This window comes from Phoca vitulina, unplaced genomic scaffold (genome assembly GCF_004348235.1).
Source record: "Phoca vitulina isolate PV1807 unplaced genomic scaffold, GSC_HSeal_1.0 scaffold8, whole genome shotgun sequence".
Lineage (NCBI taxonomy): Eukaryota > Metazoa > Chordata > Mammalia > Carnivora > Phocidae > Phoca > Phoca vitulina.
The window spans coordinates 75,796,985-75,807,749 of NW_022589711.1; the positions used below are offsets into that span (position 1 = coordinate 75,796,985).

General features: G+C 34.4%; 1 non-coding gene across 1 annotated transcript; it reads right to left on the reverse strand.

Annotated features, from left to right (window-relative positions):
- Positions 1 to 2,449: 2,449 nt before the first annotated feature.
- Positions 2,450 to 2,555, reverse strand: LOC116634166. The gene has a single exon (XR_004299879.1). It is a non-coding gene; the product is annotated as a U6 spliceosomal RNA (small nuclear RNA).
- Between the last annotated feature and the right edge of the window lie 8,210 nt (positions 2,556 to 10,765).

Consider the following 10,765-nt stretch of genomic DNA (forward strand, 5'->3'; position numbering starts at 1 on the left):
AATCTCATGTTAGACAGATATCTAACAAACTCTGATCCATCCCTACTGTTCTGTCTGCTTCTATGGTTGGGATAAAACCAGTGGAATTTAACCCCTCATTCATTTAAAGATGTTTTTCTTTATTATTCTTAGTTGAATTTAATTAAAAAGAAATTGAAAAAATAAAAAATGCAAAAATTTATGACAGTGTGACAGCCAGGAGCTACTTATTATCAATATTAATTTATTGTATCTAATAGTACTTATATTTCAATTATCCCTGAGGATACTACTATTTTATATCAGTGTCTGAAAATTAGCACTGCATCACTAAGGAACTATAAAACTAAGTTCTACATCCTTAGTTAGAGAAAGAAGAGAAATATTCAGTGTATTTTACAGGATTTTATTAAAAATGTGTAAAATAATAAAAATTTTAGGTTTAAATGAATTACAAATGAATAGCATGATTGATGCTACAAGAATGATGGTTCAAAGACTATTGCTTTTCCTTGGTAACTAAGTATAATATGGAGCACTTGTTTCATTTTTGAAAGACAGTTTTTCTCATAGCAAGTAAGAAGTCCAAACCCAATTTCTGGGGGGATTAGATACCCGATAGTCACCATCAAGAGAGAGCATAATGATGAACTGCATAAACATATGGTAAACCAAACAGTGTAAAATCTTAAATCTCAGTGAGTTATTATATAATCATGTGTACCTATCTATATTTATGTGTTGCTATGACATAAACGGTGGACTAATCTTATTCTCATTTCAATGTTCCCCTAACTGCTATGTTGGGAAACAATAGAGCAAAAATCCAGACAAAACAAACACACAGACAAACCAACACATCTCACATCCACACATCCACACACATACTGACGTGTTATAATAAAATAGTATTCTGTGTTCTAATATATAAAGTAAATACTGATACAAAGAATTGAAGAAGTAACTCTTCAGAGAGATTTCTCAGATGCTTCAGTTTAATGTAGTGCTAACTCAGTGTGCACTGAGAATCCCCAAGAAGTAAGCCCTCTGTGTTAGTTTCACAAACAGAGAGATTCAGAGAAAACATTTTCAGATCACTACTGTAAACATCTCTGAGAACAGGACTGCCAATTTAGGCATCAAATACATTTAAGATTTATGGATAAAATACTCTACAGAGCAAAATTTAGTAATAGTGTAAGTTGAAACAATGAAGCTCTATGATCATTTGTCATGTTTTTTAGCCAGTTAAGATCTTAAAAGAGATTCTTACCTGTAGAACAGAACTTGAGTATGCTAATAAAAGGAGAAGGCATTTTTTCCCTTCTTCCTATCTTCTAGCTCAGTGTCATATTGCCCACTGCAGATGTGGGAGAAGATGAAAGGAGATCTAGAAGAGTGAGTAATAGAATGGGGATCATAATACTTAAAACTGGACTTGCAAGAGCTGAAATAATACTGAAAATAATAAAAAACATAATGCATTTCTAATGCTTTTTAAAAGTTAAATTACATTTTGCATTTGCTTCTTAAAAGATATGGTGACTTATTTTATAAATTTTTACCTGGAAGTTTTTACCTCTTAAACTCCTTTATGAAAAATATGGTGTAGAAAATATAGTCAATAATCTTGTAATAGTGTTATTTGGTGACAGATGCTGACTACACTTATCACTGTGAGCACTGAATAATGTTTAGAATTGTTGAATCAATATACTGTGCACCTGAAACTAATATAACATTGTGTGTTAATTACACTTTAATAAAAACAAGTAAAAAGAAAAAGTGAGATAAATTCTACTTGATCCATTTATATTTTAAAATGAAATAGAATTCTCAACACTTAAGTTAGTAAAATGTATTCTTAAAATATTTTAGATTCAATAGAAACCATAATACTCTAATATCATTTTTCTAAAGTAATTTTTTTTAGTCTCAAGATTCAGCATATTTTAGAAATAACTTTCTTTGGTTAACAAGTCAAGACACTATTTGAACATTTATATAAAAAGTTGCCTTATCTCTGTATTTTACAAATCCTATGTAAATGGGGCACAGTAGCAAGGCCACTTTTATAGTAGTAAATCAAATACTCATAAATTTGTATCATTTTCCAAGTATATTCAGTTACCTTTAAAATATCACTGGATGAATACTATAAAAAAATTAAAATAAAATAAAGTAAACTTCAGCAGTATTTTTTAAAGGTTGTGAGTGTTCAACAAACTGGAAATAACTGTCCAGCAAAATATTGCAGACATTATTTATGTATGTATAAATACTTTAATAACGAAATGTTGGCCATTGTATACTTTGTACGGGACTGTTCCTTTGGTATTGAAGGGATAGGATTTGTAACCAAGTGAAGAACCAGTACTAAATATCACCAACAAGAGGAGCAAGGGATAGAACATAATGTAATATGGAAGTTGTACTAAACAAGAAAATATTAAATTTGTGGTTAACTTTTTAAAATATTTTATGTTTAAACACTTGGATGTCATCCTTGTGCAGGGACCATGCCAATCTTCTCCACATTGTTCCAATTTTAGTATATGCGCTGCCAAAGCAAACACACATGTTTAGACACTTGAGAAACCAGATTATAAGCTAAAATTTAAGAGTAAGAAAAGTTAGATGGTGAAATTGAAGTGGTCTAGCATATTTTCCTCTCCTGAAAAGAAATATAAATTATGTAAATAATTTTATCCTATCCATCCTAGTGAATGATATTTTAATTATGAGCTATATATGCCTCAAAAAATAATAAAATTATAAACTCCGAATAAAAAGGAAAATACTAGATATGGAAATAAATTATTTTAAAATCCCAAGGAGCCACAGATAGGTTTACTTAGAAGAGGAAAATGTAATGGTCATAATGGTTATTATTTATATTATGTCAATATTTTGCTTTATCTTAGGTTTAATTCTGATACAAATGCCAAGGTTTAGGACACTCAGTTCTTATGGGACTCAGCATTCCTTATCACTTCTGTCCTGAAACAAATTAACTGTGAGTTTTGGAATATTAGTGTATATTTCCATATAAGAATTCTTTTATAATAAGATTCTATTTATTTGTCAGAGACAGAGAGAGCACAAACAGGGGGAGCAGGACAGGGAGAAGCAGACGTCCTGCTGAGCAGGGAGCCCAATGTGGGGCTCAAACCCAGGACCCTGGGATCATTACCTGAGCCGAAGGCAGACGCTTAACCGACTGAGCCACCCAGGCGCCCCTCTGTATAAGAATTCTTAAATATATATAAATATCTGGAAATTTTCAATAATGATAATTACTGATAGTTTTAATTTTATCTGGATCAGTTTACTGTGGATCAATATTACAGTCCAATGATTATGAACATAACTAAAGTTTATAGCCAATCTAAAGAAAATGTATGTTATTAAAATTTTTTTAAATATCAGGCAATAGAGAAAAGTATAACCTGCCATCTTTCCACCTTGAGATACTCACTTTTCATATATTAATGAATATCCTGCTGGGCAATTAATTGTAAATACATGCAATTGCCTACTCATTTAGTTGTTTGTTTGTTTTTACAACGATTGGACTGCGCTACATACATGATTTTATTTTACTTTTTTTCTCACTTAAAATAGTGGAGTGTTATTTCCAGGGCAATAATATACTAGTCAGTAAAGAAGATCTTCAATTGCCCATTTGCTGTTGATATTTTAATACCTAGCCTGAAAATTCATGGAAAGTAGTGTGATATGTTGTTGGGGAAATGGACTTGTATTTATGATGGCTCAATCCTTAGCAAAAGCTGTTCTGGAAAAAGTACTATTTAGGAAGGATGACATGAAGAAAACACAGCTGTCCTTGTGAGATTTCTAGAAGATGTTCTTTGGATTTAGCCAGAATACCAGAGTGCTCCTTAGGTTATATGTGGTTCAGAATTTGCTGAACTCTACTTCCACATAATGTTTCAAACAATGATGCTTTGATGTCTCCATTGTATTTTCTACAGACTTGTCATTAAAAATAATCCTTTATTTGTTTCACGTAGTTTTTTTTAATAGATTTTTATTTATTTATTTGAGAGAGAGAATGAGAGCATGAGAAGGGAGAGGGTTAGAGGGAGAAGCAGACTCCCTGCTGAGCAGGGAGCCCGATGTGGGACTCGATCCTGGGACTCCAGGATCATGACCTGAGCCGAATGCAGTCGCTTAACCAACTGAGTCACCCAGGCGCCCCAATCCTTTATTTGTTTCAGAGGTACAGTGCTCACCATAGCATATACCCTCCCCAACGTGTATCACCCAGCCACCCCGTCCCTCTCACCCCCCACCACTCCAGCAACCCTCAGTTTGTTTCCTGAGATTAAGAATTCCTCATATCAGTGAGATCATATGATACAAGTCTTTCTCTGATTGACTTATTTCGCTCAGCATAATACCCTCCAGTTCCATCCATGTCGTTGCAAATGGCAAGATTTCATTTCTTTTGGTGGCTGTATAATATTCCATTGTATACATATACCACATCTTCTTTAGACAGTCATCTGTCAAAGGACATCTTGGCTCTTTCCATAGTTAGGCTATTGTGGACATTGCTGCTATAAACATCGGGGTGCACGTACCCCTTTGGATCCCTACCTTTGTATCTTTGGGGTAAATACCCAGTAGCAATTGCTGGATCATATAGTAGCTCTATTTTCAACTTTTTGAGGAACCTCCATACTGTTTTCCAGAGTGGTTGCACCAGCTTTCATTCCCACCTACAGTGTAGGAGGGTTCCCCTTTCTCTGCATCCTCGCCAACATCTTTCATTTCCTGACTTGTTAATTTTAGCCATTCTGACTGGTGTGAGGTGGTATCTCATTGAGGTTTTGATTTGGATTTCCCTGATGCCGAGTGATGTTGAGCACTTTTTCATGTGTCTGTTGGCCATTTGGATGTCTTTTTTGGAAAAATGTCTGTTCATGTCTTCTGCCCATTTCTTGATTGGATCATTTGTTCTTTGGGTGTTGAGTTTAAGAAGTTCTTTATAGAGTTTGGATACTAGCCCTTTATCTGATATGTCATTTACAAATATCTTTTCCCATTCTGTCGGTTGTCTTTTGGTTTTGTTGACTGTTTCTTTTGCTGTGCAAAAACTTTTTATCCTGATGAAGTCCCAATAGTTCATTTTTGCCCTTACTTCCCTTGCCTTTGGAGATGTTTCTAGGAAGAAGTTGCTGTGGCTGAGGTCGAAAAGGTTGCTGCCTGTGTTCTCCTTTAGGATTTTGATGGACTCCTGTCTCACATTTAGGCCTTTCAACCATTTGGAATCTATTTTTGTGTGTGGTGTAAGGAAATGGTCCAGTTTCATTCTTCTGCATGTGGCTGTCCAATTTTCCCAACACCATTTGTTGAAGAGACTGTCTTTTTTCCATTGGTCATTCTTTCCTGCTTTGTCAAAGATTAGTCGACCATAGAGTTGAGGGTCCATTTCTGGGCTCTCTATTCTGTTCCATTGATCTACGTGTCTGTTTTTGTGTCAGTCCCATACTGTCTTGATGATGACAGCTTTGTAATAGAGCTGGAAGTCCGGAATTGTGATGCGACCAGCTTTGCTTTTCTTTTTCAACATTCCTCTGGCTATTCGGGGTCTTTTCAGTTCCATACAAATTTTAGGATTATTTGTTCCATTTTTTTGAAAAAAAGTGGATGGTATTTTGATAGGGATTGCATTAAATGTGTAGATTGCTCTAGGTAGCATTGACATCTTCACAATATTAGTTCTTCCAATCCATGAGCATGGAACGTTTTTCCATTTCTTTGTGTCTTCCTCAATTTCTTTCATGAGTATTTTATAGTTTTCTCTGTACAGATCCTTTGCCTCTTTGGTTAGGTTTATTCCTAGGTATCTTATGGTTTTGGGTGCAATTGTAAATGGGATCGACTCCTTAATTTCTCTTCTGTCTTGTTGTTGGTGTATAGGAATGCCACTGATTTCTGTGCATTGGTTTTATATCCTGCCACTTTACTGAATTCCTGTATGAGTTCTAGCAATTTTGGGGTGGAGTCTTTTGGGTTTTCCACATAAAGTATCATATCATCTGCAAAGAGTGAGAGTTTGACTTCTTCTTTGACGTTTTGGATAGCTTTTATTTCTTTTTGTTGACTGATTGCTGTGGCTAGGACTTCTAGTACTATGTTGAATAGCAGTGGTGATAGTGGGGGGTGGGTTAGCCTGGTGATGGGTATTAAAGAGGGCACATACTGCATGGAGCACTGGGTGTTATATGCAAACAATGAATCATGGAACACTACATCAAAAACTAATGATGTAATGTATGGTGATCAACATAACATAATAAAATAAAAAAATAAAAATAAAAATAATCCTTCAGAACATAGCAAAATGACCATTTCATGAAGATTCTTAAGTGGAAAATGCATTTCTATTCATTAATTAGCTTGTTTTTTATTTTATGGGTGCAAATGATTTAACCTGAATATGTCCTACTTCATGACAGTCCAAATCCCAGAGACTTGTTGTCTTCCTTTAGCAACTTTTTATAACTTGCTTATAAATGGCATGCAATTTAAATTTTAATACTAACTCCCTTTATTTTTTCCTTCACCTGAATTTTCTGTTCTATTTTTACCACCTTATGTATGTTCTGTAAGCTATTTCAAATCCTTTTTATATTGAAGCAAGGTAAAAATAATTCCATAGAGAAAGACATAAGCAAACTTATCAAAGCAGTTCCTTTGTTTATGTAAGAATAAATGTAGGGGAAAAAGTCCACATTTTGGCCTTCGGGAATTAAGAGAATTGGTATTATTATTATTATTATTTTTTTTTTTTTGGTTTCTGAATGTGGCTTATGGGAACAGAGGTTTGTGGATGAGGTAGGAGTTATGAGGTTTATGTTGCAATGCGTGTTAGCCACAAGGCTCACTTGTACTCAAATTCTCCTGTCAACTTCTTCAATTTGGTTCATTTATATACTTAACAAGACCCCAGTAAACCTGTAACAATCTTTGGTTTTAGGGATTACAGAACAAAGCAAAACAAACAAAGCAAAACATGTTGGGGCTCATTCTACATTTCCTGCTCTGGACTTTGCATTTCTGCAAGTAGTCATAATTCCCTTTAGTGAAAAATGGTATTTAGGGTCTGCCATCTGAATGAGGGGTGTTTGTTGCTCTTGGAATTGGTCACCATCCTTAGACCTTTTGCAATGAACAAAGCCAGGAATTCTGTATGATTTAAAAGAGGAAGTATATTATGAATTATAGTGATATTTTGGTTTAAATTTAGGATTGCAGGATTTTGCTTATATCTTTAACATACTTTAATTTTTCTCATACACTAAAATTTTTATTTCCCAAATACTAATGTAGTTATTTTTTGGTATGTTTATTTCAAAATAAAGACATTAGTATTACCACTAACAGTATTACTAAAAGCTGTTTTTTTTTTTTTTTTTAAAGATTTTATTTATTTATTTGAGAGAGAGAGAATGAGAGACAGAGAGCATGAGAGAGAGGAGGGTCAGAGGGAGAAGCAGACTCCCTGCCGAGCAGGGAGCCCGATGCGGGACTCGATCCTGGGACTCCAGGATCATGACCTGAGCCGAAGGCAGTCGCTTAACCAACTGAGCCACCCAGGCGCCCTAAAAGCTGTTTAAGATTTGTTTTTTCCCCTCAGTTATTTTTTTCCCAAGTTTATTTATTTTGATTTATTTTATAATCAAATTACTGCGCTTTAAGGTCACTTGAAATATTTTCTCTCTGTGTGAGGGAGCCACCAACGCAGGATTATTTATTCTATTTTTCTCATGGTTTTTAGGGATTCCTTTTTTTTCCTTATTCTGACTTAATTTTGTTTTATAATTATGCAAAACCTTTATAAGCTTCCAAAGCTATATCTACACAACAGAGTATATTCAGGAAAGTATAGCTTCTATCTGTTACCTAATTTTTATTTCTGTCCTCTGCATAACTATTTTATTCACTTATGGCTTATTCTTCCATTTGAAATAAGCAGGTGTGGATAATTTAATTTTCTTTCTGAAGATAGTTGTTGCCATAAATAGATTTTAATCATATTCATACTTTATTTTATTATAACATCAGAATCCTATAGGACTCATAATTGCCCTAAAGGAAAATATTTTTTTAAAAAAGATTTATGTATCTATTTTAGAGAGAGAGTATGCACATATGCAAACAGGGGAAGGGGCAGTGGGAGAGAGAGAGAAACAGACTCCCCACTGAGTGCAGAGCATGGGGCTTGATCTCAGGACCCTGAGAGATCATGACCTGAGCCAAAATCAAGAGTTGGACACTTAACCGACTGAGTCACCCAGGTGCCCCAAAGAAAATAATTTTTAATTCAACACTTCTGGGATGATGGAGAGTCTAAAGGTAGACATATATAAAATATCTCATTGATGAAGGAGGTAAGTTGTTAAGTATCCAGTCTAATAAAGCTAGTAGCTAAGAACAATCACTTTGTTTTGATTTAAAATTAAGGTTGACTAAAGTATAACTAAGACTGATTTTCATATGTGGTTTATGAAAGTCAAGATGAAATATCATAATGGGTAAATGTTCCTGAGATAATTTACAATGTTATCACACATACACATACAGATAAAGATAAAATAAAAAGAGAATAGAAAGTAGAACCAAGAAAGACATAAAAGCAGAAAGAAAAAAAAGAAAGAAAGAAAGAAGAAAAGAAGGAAGGAGGAAGGAGGGAGGGAGGGTGGGAGGAAGGAAGGAAGGAAGGAAGGACGTTTGCTTAATTAGAAACCAAGAAAAGATTTGTTTTTAAAAAATATGTTCCTTAAGTTTCTGCAATATTTATTGAATGCAGACTAAATATTTGGCTCTGATATTCTTAGCAGCTGAAGGAAAGGGAAATGAATGATTAGATGGAAGATTCAGTGTCATTATCTTAAAAATTAATATCAGTTGCTCATAAGAAGCAAAAGTTTGCCTGGCCCCAAGAATACAGTATCTCATAAAAGGAACATTGAAAGATATGGCAGACAATATATTTGGCAGCGTTGCTACAATAAACACTGCAGTGAGTATCAAATGGTTGGTGGTTAAGTCCTTTGTAGTAACAGATGACAGCACTGGGCCATTGTAATAACAGCAATCAAAGTGTGGAGGAGTGTGGATCTTGAAAGTTCTCATCACAAGAAAAAAGTTGTAACAGTGTGGTGATGGATGTTAACTGGACTTACTGTGGTGATCATTTCTATAGTATATGCAATATATCTTATATTGAATCATTCATTATGTGGTACACTTGAAACTAATATAATATGTCAAGTTTATCTCAATTAAAAAAAAGAAGAGAGATGGGCGCCTGGGTGGCTCAGTCGTTAAGCGTCTGCCTTCGGCTCAGGTTATGATCCTGGGGTCCCGGGATCGAGTCCCACATCGGGCTCCCTGCTCGGTGGGAAGCCTGCTTCTCCCTCTCCCACTCCCCCTGCTTGTGTTCCTGCTCTCGCTCTCTCTCTCTCTGTCAAATAAATAAAATCTTTAAAAAAAAAAAAAGAGAGAGAGAGAAGAGGAAATTTGTGGCAAGAAAGAGACACCAAAGATGAATAGTTAACAGAGAAAAGACCATGTGAGGACATAGCTAGAAAGTGGCCCTCTGCCAGCCTAGGAGAGAGGCTTCAGGAGAAACCAAACTTGCTGACACCTTGATCTTGGACTTTTAGCTTCCAGAATGATGAGAAAATAAATTTCTGTTAATTAAGCCAGAAAAAAAAAAGAAAAGAAAAAAAGGAAATGTGCTGGTTTTAAAGAGAAACCTTTTGAAAGAGAAAAATAATCTAGATTTATTCCTATTTTAATGTTATAAAAATCCTCTTATTATATAGTCAAAAATTTTTATGCACATTTATAAAATGAATATATTGTACATCATTCATAATTTAGTATTACTATAACTACTAAAGAATCCTTAATAGCCTAGCAGAAGTGAAAAAACAGAAATATTTTAGCATTCTTATTTTACAAATGAAGAATCTAAGCTTCAGAGATGATAAGGGTGTTTAGTAAAGATAAAAAATGTACTGACAAAATTAGATGAATGCATAAATTTCTAAATTCTGTTTTTTATTGTACCATGCCATTTCTGTCTTGTATGAACCAGGAGAATCTGACTCTTTATTTATTAAGATAGTAATATATGATATAATAGCTTGTATTATTTCTGTGCATTATCAAAATAAATGAAAATTAGAAAATTCATAATCATAATTTCAAAGTTAGTAAAATAATTTTGCATGCATTGTCTTATTTGATGCTCAAAGCAATCTTGAGATGTAGCACTGGTGGCCCTGTTTCTTAGATTAGGATCAGAGAATCGGGCGCCTGGGTGGCTCAGTCGTTAAGCGTCTGCCTTCGGCTCAGGTCGTGATCCCGGGGTCCTGGGATCGAGTCCCACATCGGGCTCCCTGCTCAGCGGGAGGCTTACTTCTCCCTCTCCCACTCCCCCTGCTTGTGTTCCCTCTCTCGCTGTGTCTCTCTCTGTCAAATAAATGAATAAAATCTTTAAAAAAAAAAAAAAGAGAATCAGAGAATCGGAGAGTTTGTGTGGTTTCTCCAAACTCTTGAAACTAATGTGATAAAAGAGATTCATAGTCAGGGATTTTGATTCTAAATTAAGTATTCTTTTTACTAATCTGTAATTTTCAATATTGTAACAATTTAATCAATTGGTTATTTATTCAATTAAAATTTATTTAACATAGTTTGTACTAATTATGATTTGAGGGGTATAAAACACATAATTAGAACA